The sequence below is a fragment of the Rhipicephalus sanguineus genome, chromosome 4 (genome assembly GCF_013339695.2).
Source record: "Rhipicephalus sanguineus isolate Rsan-2018 chromosome 4, BIME_Rsan_1.4, whole genome shotgun sequence".
NCBI lineage: Eukaryota > Metazoa > Arthropoda > Arachnida > Ixodida > Ixodidae > Rhipicephalus > Rhipicephalus sanguineus.
In genome coordinates, this window is record NC_051179.1 from 99610152 (window position 1) to 99627721 (window position 17570).

The following is a 17570-nucleotide window of genomic DNA, read 5'->3' on the forward strand; positions in this document are numbered from 1 at the left end:
GTCACTGCAGTAGTACCGCCGTGTGGGACGCGGCAGGTACATCCTCTCGGCGGGCTTCATGTAGTGCTCCTGCAAGCAATAAACTTAATGAAACATTGACATTCTTTTTACATTTATTTAGAGAACAGCCAGAAAGATGCGGAAAAAAACAATGTTTAACTATCCATAAGGTTTCATTAGGTTGAATTTGTAATTCCTAAATGTAATTTTTCTGCAGAAATCAAAATGCAACGAGTACATTCACATGGCACCGCATATTTGTGGAGTACGATGCAAAAGTAACGCCCAACGGCATCAGATCGGCCATCAATTCATACTATTCGCCATGTAAGCTCTTTTGACCTGTTTGCATTTCTGTTAACAATTCTTTAACAGCCAAAATACTGAAATGCAGATTGACAAAGACACAAAGTTTGAAACGTAAGAAGTCGCCCTATTGAAAAAAAAACAGCGCCACTCCAGCAAACCAGCGTGATACTAGTACGTTCTTGGCACTGGATCACACTGGAAACGCTCGCACACGCTGGGATTCACTGGCACTTCGGTCAGCGCACTGGGAAATAGCTGGGTCATACGGAAGATGGATTGGCCGCTGTGACGCTTGCGCACACTGGGAAGTGCTGGAAAAGCTGGAATGGTCACTGGAGTGCGCTGGCACATACTGGAGCCTGCAATGTTACTGCCAGTGCACCGATTCAACCGGCGCCTACGAGGCCTAAGTCCGGAGTTCTCAACTGGTCTTCCTCTTCACAGCATGGCAGCTCCTACAACATCAGCGGATCTCCTTCCTTCCCAAGTGACTCTTGAGCATCCTCACGTGCCTGAAATCTTCCGTGGGGTGCTTATGTCGAGGACGGGCTCGAACAGTTTGAACGGGTTGCTCTGGTGAATCGCTGGAGCGATCAACAAATGCTTGGCGTGCGTATTTCGCGATGGAAAATAGCGCTCGCACATCGTACGAGAACCGGGAGCCTACTTTCCAAACATGGGACAATTTCCTTCACAAGCTACTGGAAACATTCCAGAGCTCGGACCGGCGGCATCACGCACAGCAACTGATTGAAGCCCGCGTGCAAAAACCCAACGAAACCGTTGCCAGGTTCGCAGGAGACATGACTCGTCTCTTTCACCAAGCTGACCCTGTCATGCCTGAGTGGAAGATGGTGCGTCATCTGATGCAGGGCGTCAAGGAACCGTTCTTCGCAGGCGTCGTACGAAATCCGGCAACAGCAGACGAATGTATAAAGAAGGCGACTCTTATCGAGCGGGCACTGCAGCAACGATGCCGCCATTTTGAGCACCTGCCCAACCACAAACCAATCAGTGCTGCGGCTCAGAACACTGCCGTTGGAGAAAGTTCCTTGCGACAAATGATCAGGGAAATAATAATGATAATAAATAATGATAATGATAAATAATGATAATGATCAGGGAAATGATCAGGAACTTCGGGCCCTCGGCGTTCCTCCTACCGACCCGCCGGTTGCTTCTGTTGCCAAGAACGTGCGCCAGGAGTTGCGGCAAGCCTTTACTTCATCCACACCATGTCCTGAGCCACATCCATTAAGCTATGTTGAAGTGGTGCGTCGTCCTCCACATTCACCTGAGGCAGCGCCCTTCCAGCCATCGCCCGCTGCCATGCTTTGGTGGCAATGGGATTCTGTGAGACGATCACCAGTTCGCAGAACCGACTTGTGGCGCATAGCTAACCGTCGACCCCTTAACTTCCACTGTGGGGAACCAGGCCACATTTCCCGCACTGCCGTCATTGAGATGCAGGGTTTGGCAACTTTTCTCGTCGCGCTTCCTTTCGCTTTGAAGAGCGTGGGTCCCACGACTGTTGTCGCCTGTCGACCAGCCAAATAGCTTCCCCGAGTCGTCGTTGGCAATCTCCGTCACCTGTGCATCACACTTTCCCGAAGCGCCAAAGCTACCCTGACGTCGCCAGAGGCCGTTCACCTAGCCCGCGCCGGGGAAACTAACTGCTGCGACCTCCGGGGGCAAGGTTCCCAATCGTCCACACGCCGAAAATTCCCCGCGAGCACAGCAAGAAGGTGATATGAAGATGACTATGACGACGACGAATACTAATTCCGACGAAGTTGTACGCGCCGATCTTGGCGTTCTCATAGACGGGCATCACGTGGCAGCGCCTTTTGACACAGACGCTGACTTTTCAATTATGCGGCCAGAACTCGCCAACCCTCTTCGGAAGGTCTAGACGCCGCGGTCAAAGCCGCACGTAAGAAGTGATTGTTGTCAGCTAATGACTCCAACGGGTAGATGCAACGCTCGCTTCGTAATCGGCGATTCCTGCTTCGTCGCCACTTTTGAATTTTACTAAATGTTGTAAAGAGCTCAGTGTGGGTATGGATTTGCTGCGACAGTACGACGCTGTCATCAACATCTCGGACGGTATTGTGACGTTTTTTGCACAACCGTATGTCGACACCACCACGACCACCATTGACGACCGACACAAGCGTTTACGAGGAGCTGACTACGTGACGCTCCCGCCGAGATCCTGCTGCCTAGTGCCTGTATCATGTGAGTGATTTACAGGTGTCACCCAAGCATGGCCTGCCTGCACGACCAGCCTGGTACCCGCGCTCAACACTCGCTTCATGCTACAACTGAACTTTCAAGGAATTCAAAGCTATGTCGCGGCGCGCGCACGGCCTCCGCGACTGGCGCGGGGCGCACGGCTTTGTCAGCACGGCGGCGGGTAAGGCAGCCGGCCATTGGCTGCTTTAGTTTTGAATCTCCAGCGACCCTACCGGCAATTCCGCCTTCAGTTACTGCCCTTTTAAGTGGTAGCCGAACTAGTCGATATTTCAAGATGGTGACGATGGCGTAATTACCTGGTTTGTAGTTCGTCGGGGCGTTACGGCGGGTGGGTCTGCAGTCGGTGTCTTGGCCTCTCTCTTTGCTTCCCCAGTGAAGACGTCTGCAGTATGAAAAGCAGGGATTCGCATTACGAAAAGGCGATTTATTCGCCATCGTTGTGTATGTTTTAAGCTTTTCTCGTTACAACGGGAATATCAAGGATAACACCAATGCTTAACTGACTCTGTTTTCATTATTGAGGTCCCTGCAACTTTAATGGCTATGTCCAGCAAAGGTACACAACTGTTGCTTGTGGAAACCACGATATAATCTTTAGGCACGCCTTAGTAGATGGTTCCGGAAATTTCGATCGACCGCCTGGGTTTGTTTAACGTGCATTGATAGCGCACAATATAAGGGACTCCAGCATTTCGGCTCCATCGAAACGCGACCTCCACGGTTGGGACCGAACCCGCGACTTCCGCGGCAGCAGCCGAGTACCGCAACCACTGTACTACCGCGGCGGCTCATGACGTATGGCAGCTGTAGACCCTAGGATCAAACATTATCATCGTCGTTTCTGCACCTCAGTGATATTTATGGCTTAATCGGTGGTCTTATGTTTATCATTCGGGCTTCCATGACATTGAAAAATGTTATTCCAAACAAAGTTTACTACTTAGCACCAATTTGCTGAGCGGCAACAATTAGCCACTCGTTCAACCACTCAATCCTGTTTACCATAACCGGAACTTTGCTCCAAAACTGGCGCTGTGGTCTTTCCGCAAGTCCCAAAGCTTGCTTCTCAACGCTGTTTTGATCAAAACCACCACAGCTGGAAACTACTGGCCAGCGTCTGCACAGTGGTAGAGAACGTGAGAGGGTCACTGGCCTGCCTCCTGAGGAACAGACGATGTCCGCCCCAGCATGTTCTAGAGGAGACATGCATCGCGCGGTGCATGGGAAGCGAAGCCGCGCATTGCGTTGCCGCTGGATCACCGCAAACACCGCTCTGCAGTCGCATGTGAAGCAGGCTAATTAACGAATCGATAATTTCCAAACTTTTCGCCGTTGAACATATGTTTAGGACACATCACCGTCCACCGGCTACATTAATTGGCATGCCAAAAGGAATGTTCGGCAATTTATTACAAGCTGGAAATTGTGGAGTCAAGCTTGATATAAATACATCTTGCGACCGATCACCACACAGTAGTCGTTCTAAATGATTTCAGTGGCGCAACAGGGAAAATAGTTGTGCTATGTGTGCAAGCGCTGAGCTTGTTCAGCTAGACGCATAGGATTTCAATGGGGCCCGCAACGCTTTTTCAGCATGGTCAGAAAAGGCTTCCAATCGCTAGTTGAAGCTCCTGGGAGGGAGAGAGAGCCTATTCCCTGGCTGCTGAGAATTCGCGAGTGAGACAACATAGTGCAGCACGTGGCCTCGAACTTACAAATAAATCTCAGTCAGCTAGAAATCGTTCCTTCTCTCGACAAATCATGCGACAAACCCAAATGACTGCGCTATAAACCAAAAGTCCAGGACCATTGGCTGAGTATGGTGATGTGCATAGTTACTGCGGCAACCGCGGTATGCCGCCACGGGCCCGCGCTAGCACCCGCGATGAAACGAATGTAAGCCGCGCGTTCAAAGAAAAAAAGAAAATTGCTCAAGGCCATGACGGACGCTGACGAAGGGACTAATCTTGGCCTCTTGTCATCCACCTCAGCCACCCCCCCCCCCCCCCCCCCGATAGCGTTGTTACAAAAGTAGAGAGAAAGCGCTTGAAGCATGTCGCAAATTCTTATAAGTGCGCTCGTACTTGACGTATCCGCAAAACTTTTGCGGCAGTTGATTTGTGAGGGAACAAGCTCTTTTAATGAAACCATTACGTTAAAAAGTGTTGAAGGGCCCCTTTAAGTTCACGACACCTCCAGGAGAAGGCAAGTGCAAGCCCTTGTGCGAAGCACATTTTGAGTTGGGACAGCGGTCATAGAAAGTTTTCTCGCAGACTGTAAATGTGAAATTATTATATTGTCGCGGTGCAACGCGAAGACAGAACAAGAACAACTTGCGACAGCGAAACAGCGTGTTCAAAACCAGCTGTACAGAAAAATGTCTTCGTCTGTTCACAACATACTGCCCCACTAGCCAGAGTCTCCCATTGTCATTCTCTTATGTATACAGACGTGTGACTTGCCTCTCCTTAAAAGAGCATTGCCCCGCTGCTCAACCAGGACCGCCGTTTTATGGGAACGCACAGTCAGTCGCTGACATACGGCTTCATGCGTACTACATGCACAAGTTCAGGCGGTGCCGGCGACGCCTCGTGCAATAGGGAGTGTCGGGTACGACCTCGTAGGTGACTTCACTCAGCTGTCGCGATACTCGATATGGTCCGAACTATCGCCTTAACAGTTTCTCGGATAGTCCACGTTTTCTTACGGGCGTCCAAACCCACACTTTGTCGCTGGTTTCGTAGGTTAAGGTTCCGCGGTGGGCATTATAGCGGCCTACGTCGTAGTCATGTTGCTGGCGGATCTGCAAGCGTGCGAGCTGCGTAGCTTCTTCAGCGCGTTGAGTAAACATGTCGGCATCCTTTTCAGTGTCATGCCATTTATGTAGTAACATCGCATCCAGCATCGTCCGTACCTCCCATCCGTGAACGAGGCTGAATGGAGTCATGCGAGTCGTTCCTTGCTTAGCTTTATTGTATGCGAATGTGATACAGGGCAAGATTTTATCCCAGTGTTTATGTTGGACACCCACGTACATGGAAAGCATGTCCTCGGTCGTCTTCTTTAGGCCGGTGGTAGGCGGTGGTCTTACGATGAGTCGTTCCACTTAGCATCAAGACGTCGTCTAAACGAGCTGCCGTGAATGCGTTTGCACGGTCTGTTACACGACGCTTGGTGCACCACGTCGCAGTACATTTTTGATGAAAAATCTCGCGACCTCCGCTCCTGTGCTTCTTTGGATAGCCTGCAGTAGAAATAGGAAGTGGACCCAAAATATCCATTCCGATCCCCCTGGTCACACGGTGTTCGTGGAACCTGAACGGGTTGCAGCAGACCGGCTGGCTTAGTCGGGGGTGACTTGCGTCGCTGGCAGTCGAGGCAAGTACCAATGTGGTGCTTCACGGATGTTGTGAGTCTTGGCTAGTAGTATCTTTACCGAACTCTTGCCAACGTGCGTGTGTAGCCTTAGTAGCCAGAAGTCACCTTGTTGTGGCATGGGACGCTGTTGCATAGACAAAACGATGACAATATTCTTGCAACAACTCTGGGTGCACTCGGAGACCGTCTGTCTAAGTAATTATATAAACCAAGTAACACGGGGGTCAGGTTGTTGTTGCACGATGGCGGAAGGGCCGAGGACACCAAGGAATGGAGTTTCATCCTCACCAGGTAGAGAAGCCGACTGTATTGGTGATCGGGACAGGCAGTAGGCGTGCATATGTCGCTCGCCTGACTTGTGTATGACCATCATATCAAACTCTTGCAGCCTCAGACTCCAACGCGCTAATCGGTCGGTGGGATGTTTAAGATTAGTCGACCAACAAAGTGAATGATGGTCGCTAATAACTTTGAAGGGACGGCCATTCAAATACGGGCGAAATTTCGTATCTGCCCAAACAACGTGGAGGCATTCTTTCTCTGTTGTTAAATAATTAGCCTCTGCGCGTGTTAGCGTTCTGCTTGCGTAGGCAATCACTCTTTCTGTGTCTTCCTGTCGCTGCACTAGCACAGCTCCCAGACCTCCATTGCTAGCGTGAGTGGGAAGCATCGTGGGGTCTTGCTTGTCGAAGTGGGCTAGCACTGGGGGTGTTTGAAGACGTTGGTGCACATCAATAAACGCAGCTTCCTGTTTGTCATTCCACTCGAAGGCAATGTCGTCTCTCGTCAGGCGAGTTAAAGGTGACGCGATGCGTGTGAAGTCCGCGATAAACCGTCGATAATAAGTACAGAGACCCAGAAAGCGTCTGTAATGCACTGCGAGAGATGCAGCCCACATGGCCGTACCGTCGTCGCCAATTTCACGCGGAAACCGAAGAGCAGCGGCAGCCGCTATGCCGACCCAGATCATGCACTCTTTGTTCGAGCACTACTGCTTAGCCATTTGCGAACTCGTACCTCTATGAATGAATGCCATAATTCCACTCCCCTTTCTGCTGCCCTTTGTTCAATGGATGAATGGATGGATGCTATGAGCGTCTCATTTATAACAAGCTGGTGACACTTGCGGCACCAGGCTCGGCAAAAAAACGTGGTTTATCCCTACATCATAAGAATCAGTATAACAAGAAAGTAAAACGTGTCCTTACAGAAAGCAGTTGAATCTTTACTGTAAGAGAGTCGCCGATGACATTGCATTGATCAGTAACTCAGGGGACGAAGTACAACTCATCATCACAGAATCGGACAAGGAAAGCAGAAGAGTAGGTCTCAAAATTAGTATGCATAGAAGTAATGTAATGTGCAACAGTCTCGGGATAGAACAGCGCTTCGCGATAGGTAGCGAGACACTGGAAGTTGTGAAGGCATAGGTTTACTTAGCACAGGTAGTAACCACAAAGCCCAACCATGAGACTAAAGTAACTAGAAAAAAAACATAAATCATAATATGGGGGTTTAACGTCCCAAAACCTCGATATTGTTATGAGAGACGCCGTAGCAGAAGGCTCCGGAAATTTAGACCGCCTGGAGTTCTTTAACGTGCACCGAAATCTAAGCACAGGGGCCTCAAACATTTTCGCCTCCATCGAAAATGCAGCCGCCGCGGCCGGGATTTGATCACGCGACCTTCGTGCCAGCAGTCGAGCGCCATAACCACTATACCACCGTGGCGGGGCGAAAATCATGAATGGTAGTTTACCACTACCGCTCAAGAGTAAGATATATAACAGCTGCATCTTACCGGCACTTACCTATAGGTGAATAATTATTCAACAGAACAGTCAGGAAGAATTCTCAATGCACAATGTACTTTAAATAACAAGTCAACTACTATTCAACATCTCTGTCAATAAAATTGTTGTAAAATTTTGGTGGCCAATTTTCCGTATGTGTCAACATTGAAATCAATTATTATTCAATGAACCGACAACTGCTCTTCAATATTATATGTCAACATTGACCAACGGTGTTTCAATAATTCCTCAATAAGAATTTTTGTAAGGGCTCATTCGGCCTAGACCACTGCTAGTCAGCAATAATTACATTGTGACACACCACAGATACAATCCGAGAGGTCTGCGAGTGCGCGGAAGTGGGGGCGGCAGTATTGTGGCCGTCGATGCCCCCAGTTGCTCTAAGATCAGTGGCGCCGTTCGACGTTGCTTTGGAAGCCTATTGAGAACTAGCAGGCAATAATGCCAAGAGCATGTACGGCACACTTAAGCAAACCCGACAAATCTAGCAAGTCCAACATCTGCGTACCAAATTCCAATGCTGTCTATTATATAATCAACTGGCCCCTATCGCAGCTATGGCGTGCTAGTACAGGCTTTCCTTACACTGTTTCGGGCGCTTCGAATTTCTCGAACGAAAGCAGCGCGGCTTAGACGAAGACAGGAGGCACAGATCGGTACAGACAAACGCTGCATTTCTCCGAGTATGTAAAAATTCGCCCAAGTCAAGGCATCAATAGCTTGCACGTGACGTCATGGAAGAATAACATGGCTCTGACATGGCGCCTTAGATGACGTCAAACTAGTATAATCACGCGATGATTAACTTGCTCCAGTGTGATAACGACGTTGCTGGAACGTAATTGGGCCTCTGTGCATGAGTAGTGAAAGAACCAGCATGCGATGTACTGATGACACTAACGTGACATCACATAGTTTGCGTCCCACCATGTTCGCGCTCTAACGCGGCTGTTTCAGTGACGTTAGCGCGAGAAGTTCTTACCGTCTTCTTCACGAATCTCGGCCATGGCTTCAATGTCTGTTGGCTTAGCGGTCCCGTCATTTTGAGACCGACGCCGCTGGCCTCGCTGGTTGACAAAGGTGCTCTTTGACTTGATGTTTTTCTTTGCCGCCATAACGAACGGATACCGCTTTTACGCTGGGAAGAGAGAGGTGCCCACTGCACGGGGCTTGCTAGCTAATGCATTACATTAAAAGTCTGCTGGGTTTACTGTTATCCAGCATGGCACATACCCACTCTGGGGGGATTGACTAAGAATTCATTTTATAAAATTTGGAAGATGCCTTGAAAAATGAAGAATGGTAAAAAATGATAAATGAAAGGAACAAATGGAATAATAGATGCCGTAAGAAATAGATACTGTAATGACAGTGCAATTGCGCTGGTAGACCAGAACTGCCGTATTAATCACTACGGGGAATTGGCCAAGAAACCGGCGGTTTATATAAGTGGGCAAATTTAGAATTTAGTCGAAGGAAAAGCAATTAATCGGCAGTGTAGGGTATATAGAAAAATTGAGGAATTAATAGTTTATGGACAAATAAAAATAGGAATGTGCCATTCATGTGGAATACACTGAATTAGCGCGAGTAAGAAGGATATACTGAATTTTGATTGAGAATAATTAACAAGGAATTCATCTTGTGTCGTAAGAAATTCCCATCATCATCATCATCATCATCATCATCATCAGCCTGTCTACGCCCACTGCAGGGCAAAGGCCTCTCCCATGTTCCGCCAATTACCCGGTCCTGTGCTTTCTGCTGCCGCGTTATACCTACAAACTTCTTAATCTCATCTACCCACCTAATTTTCTGTCTCCCCCTCACGCGTTTGCCATCTCTTGGAATCCAGTCAGTTACCCTTAATGACCACCGGTTATCCTGCCGACGTGCTACGGGCCCGGCCCATATCCATTTCTTCTTCTTGATTTCAACTATGATGTGCTTAACCCCCGTTTGTTCCCTGAACAACTCTGCTCCCTTCCTGTCTCTTAAAGTTACACCTATCATTTTCCTTTCCATCGCTCGCTGCGTCGTCCTCAATTTAAGTTGAACCCTCTTTATAAGTCTCCAGGTTTCTGCTCCGTAGGTAAGTACCGGTAAGATGCAGCTGTTATATAGCTTCCTCTTGAGGGATAGTGGTAGATTACCATTCATGATTTGATAATGCTTGCCGAATGAGCCCCAACCCATCCTTATTCTTCTAGTTATTTCACTCTCATGGTTCGGCTCCGCGGTTACTACCTGTCCTAAGTAGACGTACTCCTTTACAGCTTCCAGTGTCTCGCCACCTATCGCAAAGCGCTGTTCTCTGCCAAGATTGTTCCCCATTACTTTAGTTTTATGCGTATTAATTTTCAGACCTACTCTTCTACTTTCCGTATCCAGTTCAGTAATCATGAGCTGTAATTCGTCTCCCGCGTTACTCATCAATGCAATGTCATCAGCGAATCGTAGGTTACTGAAATACTCTCCATTAACTCTTAACCCTAACTCTTCCCAATCTAGGGCCCTGAAATCCTCTTTTAAACACGCGGTGAATAACATTGGAGAGATCGTGTCTCCCTGCCCTACGCCCTTCTTTATTGGGATTCTGTTGCTTTCTTTATGGAGGACTCTAGTGGCTCTGGATCCGCTGTAGATTTCTTCCATTAGGCAATGCATAATGCAATGCATTACGCATGCAAGAGGTCCGTGGTTCGAATCCCGGTGCCGGACAATTCCCAACCGGATTTTAAAAAATCCGCGTGATGATGGAATTGTGTATAAAGGCCTGGGGTGCAGCCTCACTGGCGACCACAGCCAGCAATGCACTCCCTCACCAGAGCAGGATTGACCACCCTGGTGTAGTACATGGCCACTACCTCCTACATGAATACACCAAAAAAAGATATTCCCATACAGCTAAGCAAACATTCATGTTGCTGTGGGCCAGAGAAGATGCCCCAAGGGAAAGAATGTTTTCAGAGTTAACAGTAATTCTTAATTTTCCGTAAACCATTTCGAATGCCATTGAAATGTCACACTTAGCTGGGACGCATTATTGCGAGGTTCGCGCCACCGCGGCGGATTCTTTGTTTTGTTTTGAACACGAAAGTGTTTTATGCCGGGGCCGACCACGGCTCCACTGACGCATTTCCGTCACGGATATGACGTTGTAAAATATAAAGACTAACATAAGACAAAGAAGATAACCAGAAGAGAAAGTTTCGTCACCAAGAGTCGAACTCACGACCCCTCGATGCCCAGCGCGCAGCGCGAAACGACGCCGCCACAGACTCCGTCATACTCTTCGCCACAGACTCTATCATACGTTAGTATGACTCCGTCATACTAACGGCGTGCTATTTATACAGACGATTTTCCGCAGCAGCGCACGGGCGCTGCCATGTTTGATCACGTGATCGTAACTGGCCTTCCCCCCAACCATTTGCCCCAGCCGACGCATTGAGCCAGCGAAGCGGCCGTAGCTGTACCACACAAGCTGGTTGCAGCAGGGTGTAAGCAAGTCACATGATTGCGCAGCAAAACATAGCTCTAAATGTAATCGCCTCAAAGTTGAAACCGCTGAGACATTTGCGTTCGTTTGATACGTACCACGCCACAACGATAAGCGATATATTTAATCTACTTCGTATTTATGGTGTATGCCCTAATTGTTGTATTAGCAACCTTCAGTTGCTGGTGATACAAGGCAACATGGCAGCCCCCATGCAGACGCGGCAGCCCGCTTCGATCCGAACTCGCGCTTGCTACTCACCCACACTGCAAACGCAAACTAGCCGAATTGGGCGTTTTAAGGGCTACAATCCTCCTTAATACTACCTTCATCTGGACAGTACTCCCTTAGGGTGTCATGAGGTGGGTGTAATAAAGTTCTGCGTCCTCAATTTTACTTCGTTAAGAAATTATGTGGAAGAAAGGAGGTAGATTCACTATCTGACGCCATTCGTCGAATGGAGTTCCAAGAACAAAAAACTCCCATCTCATTTCCTCTGGCATGTTTTCTCTATTTTTTCCGAAGCTTTCCATAACGCCTTCAGTGCTGGCGGGCATGTGTGCAGCTGTGCGGGGGAAAGAAGTAAAAGATAGAGGCGGCATGCTTCAGCGCACTAAAAATCCCTTGCACAGATAGCCCAGAGAAAGATATATACGCGACCCTCCGAACGGCTGGAGAGGAAACGAGGAAGCCTTTTGGCCTTGGCGGCTGCACCCTACTGCCGCCCGCCCCCGCCAGGTTTAAAGCAAGCCAGACGAGGCGCTACCGAAGTGAAATGAGATAAAAAAAAAACATAGAAAAAAAAAGAAAGAAACGCGAGGAGGGAGTCGTTCCCGCGGCGGCGCGATCGTCGTAGCTACGCCGGCTAGGCCTTGTGAACGCCACTTCTCGTGATCAGCTGTGTCGGTCGTGTGTGCGCGTTTTGTGCCTGCAGCCTCAATGTGTTCTCGCCGCTGGATGTGATATGCGTGGTTTGACGACAGTGCGACATGGTGCGCTGCGAGTGCGATAATCGCGACGGCCCGTCGACTCAAGCGAGCGTCCCGCTGTGCATTACCAAGCAGATGATGGGCACCCTGCGTGCTCGGCACAGTCAGGAACAAAAATGGTAAGTAATACTGATGTTGTCTCTCTTTGCGAGCCCTTATCGTCGCTTATGCACCTGTAGATGAGCTTCTGCACATTGCATCGCTTGAAAAGTGCAATGAAAAGCAAAAAAAAAAAACAGTAAAATCGGCATGTCAAGCTTGCGAAATGCCCTCCAGCGCACCTTGAGCGTGGCATGTAACCCATGCCGTACATTACACGCATGTCATTCATTGTTTCCATGTTACCAGCTGTCATTTATGTACGTCATACAGTCACGTCACGCTATACCAATCTTGGTATGATATCAATTAAAGAACCGGACGCGAGTGCACCAGGCTCCATGCCGTAAATGACATACATATCGTTATTTTCATGTTACTATATGTCATTTATGTTCGTCGCACAATCACGTCACGCTATATCAGTTTAGGTTTATGTCAAGCTAGCGAACCGGCCGCGAGCGCACCATGAGCGTGGAGTGTGTACATGACATGCATGTCATTATTTTCATGTTGCCTGCTGTCATTTATGTTGGACGTACGGTCACACTGCACAATACCAATTTTGGTGTATATGAAGCAGGCGAAACGGTCACTAGTGCCCCCGAGACCATGTTGTCAAAATAACGCCATACATGACAAGCGTGTCATGATTTGCACGTTAGAAACTGTCGTTTATGTGCGTCATACACTCTTGTGACGCCATACCTATTTTGGTAAATATCAAGTTAACAAAACAGTCGCAAGAGAACCAAGGGAGTGACGTGTAAATCATGTGGTTAATGAAATGCATAGCATGATTTTCAAGTTAAGACCCATCATTCATGTTCTTCATGCAGTCGTGTCATGCCACACGAATTTTGGCATACATCCCATTAACGAAACAACCACACGAGCCATGAGTCGTAGGCGGCTAGATAGATAGGTATATAGATCCGTTCAAAGTCGTAGAAGTGTTTAACAAATGCTTCGCATTTAAGTCGTTAAACTCAGATAGCAATGATGTGTGATGCATGTTTTGGAACTTCTGTGAATATCACTCATGCTTCATACGACCAGTCAATCGACCCAGGAGTGCGCCCTGATAAAGTTGTTTGCACGATATAATTTTCTTGCCTGCGATAAAGCATGAATGAGGCATGATGCTTTCAGGTAATATACATTAGAGCAAAAGGCCACGGTTATCACGTTGTCACATGAAGGAATGTGCATAACGGACAACTTTGTTTTCGATTTATTCTTTTCTCCAGCTTCATTTGTTTGTTTTAATCCTTCATCATCGTGTCAATTTGCGCACATTGACATGTGACAAGACCGTGTGCTCTCATTTTGCAGCATCTACCTTGGATGCAGTCAACTACCCTGGACATCTCCCGCCATGCAACTGTGAGAACCCACCGAAGCACAGATTGTCAGGAAGTGAAAAGACTTTTCGGCAACAATTTTGCATTGCGCACTCTGCCCGTCTCCTGAAATAGCATATTAAGGTACATAAGCACTGTACCTTCATACATATGCATCAAGGAACATTGAAATTGCATATCAAGGTACATTAACATCATTAGCTTGGATTCATTTAGCTAGGACGAATAAATCATGTTAAAGCTATACAATGACGGCCATATCATGTGACAGACATCTGCTAAGTGCAGTGTGTATTGTGAAGCACATGCGTTTTATGGTATTGAATGAATGGATGATTGTTTATTTCAGCAAAATACAGAAAATGGGCCTCCAGTGAAAAGCGACAATGGTAGCTTGAGAAGTGCACAAGGCCCAGTAGAGCAAAAAGATAGACAGAGCAGCAGAAACGTGTGCACGTTCAAAGGCAAAACATATACGCATACAAAAAGAAACAGGAAAGACAAAGCAGAAGAAACGTGCACATTCAAAGGCAAACACCTACGCCATCTGCAAAGTGACAAAATCAAAATGGTAAACATTTACGCTAGTGAAAACAACGAAAATCAGAAAACAGTGAAAACAGAAAAGAAGGAACGGTCATTCAACGGCATGGAAGGAATGCAACTTCATTGGTCACGTATCAACAGTGGAATTTGCCAAGGTTACATGTGCATATTCTTAGCCATTAGGAGATGTGCAAGGCTAATTTAATCGCATTGACATAAGTCAGCTGTTGAGTCTGTTGAACCAGATTGTTGAATCATCTTGTTTATTCCCTCTCGTTAATTTGCTGTTTTGCATTATGTTGCCATAGTTTTCAAGGTCAATACATAGTATCATGACTGTTGACACAATTTGACAAGGTGAAAGCGTTGTTATTGTGCCCAGGCCTTAGTTTATCCTCATTAGAAGTGTGCTGTTTATTTTTGCCATGGTTCAGTGCCAAGTTGCCCAATATTCACTCCTAAACAGAGTAGGTGCGGTTAATCAAGACCTTGCTAACATTCACAACCCTTTTAAAGTGTACTTATAATGATAACTTTACTGACATCAAAAACTACCCACATAATGGTAAACATGGCAAGAGTACACTTCTGGTGGTGTTTCGCATTTTTTTTACATCCGTTTGTTTTTCGCCCTGTGCACACGAAGTGAAACGCTCACAAGGAAATACTTAGCAGCATCTCAATTTTGTATTTATTTCGTGTTTTGACAAAATGTCTGCAATAAGGATAGTGAAGTGCGAATCTTCGGTAAGACATTCATTTTTATGTATACAGAAATCTTAGTGGACTTCTTTTTTGTGTAATTTTCAGGAATACACTTCTGGCAAAGCAGCAAGTGTTGCTTGCCCACCAGTCTGTGTTCAATACAAGTGTATTGTGGGCATGAGTGTCGGCAGGATTTTGTCTTGGGGGTGCAAGGCGGCGTAACGTGTCGGCCTGGTGAGCAGGAGAGCATTGGTGTAGCTTGGGTGGGGTCAAGTGCTGGTGTGTCTTGATGGCGGCAGGTGCCCTTTGTGCAAACCCCTGCCGACACCCATGATTGTGGGAACACCCTGATGTGCCTCACTTTACACTATGTCGAACAGCTCGTACATCTTACCACATTTAGGCCAACACTGGTATTTATGCAGAGTGTTATGCGCAATACTGCGTGCAACCTTTCTGATATCGTGTGCATTTGAAAATTTCGCATTGTTTAAAAAGACGCTGAGTGGACCCAGTGTTATTCAGCAAACATAAGTCTTAACAGGGGCAGTTGGGCGAGTTGGTGTATATTCATAGTTAAAGAGGGTGCAAAAAAAATCACAGCACAGAGAAATGAAAGGGACAGGATGACGCGCTACTAGCAACTGAAGTTTAATCGAAACCACAGAAAGATGTAAACACATAGTACGAAAAAATTACAAGACTAAACAATCACACATCCATAGAGGAATGAAGGGGGCAGACAGGACAATGCGCTACTAGTAACTGAAGTGTAATCACAACCACAGAAAGATATAAACACACATGACTAAAAAAGCCAAGCACATGTTCAACTTAGTAGTTAGTAGTGTTAGTAGTTTGTCGTTCCGTCCCCTTTGTTGCTATGTGTTCTAATTTCGTTTTCACGTTTTCCTTACCTATGAACTGAACTCCTGACTGTTTCACAGTCTCTATATATGTGTCGTCAATTTTTATTCATCCTCATGGCATATCAAGTCCTAGGATCCAATGTGCAAAGCGACCAGTCACTATTTACAGGAATTTTTTTATTGTGCCTGTGATTGCCTAATTGCAAGTTGACGTTGCAGCCATGGTGCTTGGATTATTTTCAATGTGGTAATTATGCGTAGGCCATCAAGTGAGGAATTAAGGATGAACTTTTGAGTTACAGATGGCACTAGCTGGCATAAAAACATTGAAGCATGGCTGTACTTGTTATGCATATTAGATGTATCGGTACATTGCAGTCATGTGATTATGCCGACAAGTTCCCAAGCGCACTTCCAGAAATTTACGACGGCTTCCAGGTATCTGTGAGTAAATATGTACAGCAACATATGAAGGCAACCTTGTAATTTTGTGGGCATTGCTGAATGCTTTTATGCACCTTGGTAAGTGGACCTACAGTCAACACCACAGGTCTATTTTGGGCTTTTTTGTAGGAAACTCAACTCCAAAGTCATGTGCGACATGTTTTGATGCCATAGGGCAAACTAATGCAATAAAAAACTGTACAACTGCCTGTCTACACGGTTTCATAGATGCTAGCCTTATTGTACTAATTAGTTGCCTTCGTGTGTAGGCTGACACCAAGTTCCTTGGGTTGCTTATTTCTTTGGATTGTACTTACATACTGGCACGGTGAAGTGCACACGTTAGTGCGCATCATGATGAGATTTTACACCCTACTTTCGTTTTGGTTTACTGCTGTGAATTATGTATAGTGCTTAGGCTGTACTGTATATGTTGTTCCACGTGTTCAGTTTTGGGAGTAGGTTCTGTGCAGGACGATGGAAATATATACCTATATCCTTACATTGACACGAGAACTGCTGCTGTTTTGATTCCAATAAAATGTTGCAACCACTGGCTCTTGTATCAATTGAAGTATGACTACTTGTCGCGCATGCAAATTGAAGAAATGAATTTGTGCTTGCAAAACAAATTGCTGAAACACTGCCTGCTCAATGTAACTGCTTGTGTTTTATTACCAAACACATTGAACAGATGATTCACAGATTATGACACGTTGTAGAAGATAGGCAACAGAAAGTTAGACAGAAAGTCATCACTGTTTTCTAACGCAGAGTGGGTGATCTTTTATCAATAGTAGCATAATTGAAGGTTGCTGTTGTATAAATAAAGTTTAACGTAGTGTGCAAGTGGACGAGGGAGTGCACATATGATAGTTTTTCCAGTTTTCTGCATATTTGCTACAGTCCTCGTGTTTCTGTGTTACGATTGTGAAATTCTGAATTGCAAGGAAGCCAACCTCTCTGCTGCTGTGGTGAAGTCATTCAACAGAACCATATTTTCTCAAGAACAGCTGTTCCATTGAGGAAGAGGGCATATGCTTTTTTTTAATGGGTACTGCATCATCTGTCTGAGGGGAGGGCCAAGTACACATGGACGTTCACAAGAGAGAAGGTCAAGTACATTAACTTTTTTGTTTTGTGGGAGACCTGTCACTGGTAAACTGGGGAGGTTGTCCTTGACATTGGGGCACGCGTTAGACATTCGCTTTAACGCGGTGGCGTGATGCTTAACAATAAAAGCTAATTAGTAAGAAATGTAGGTAGTATCCGAGTATGAAAGCAAATAAATACTG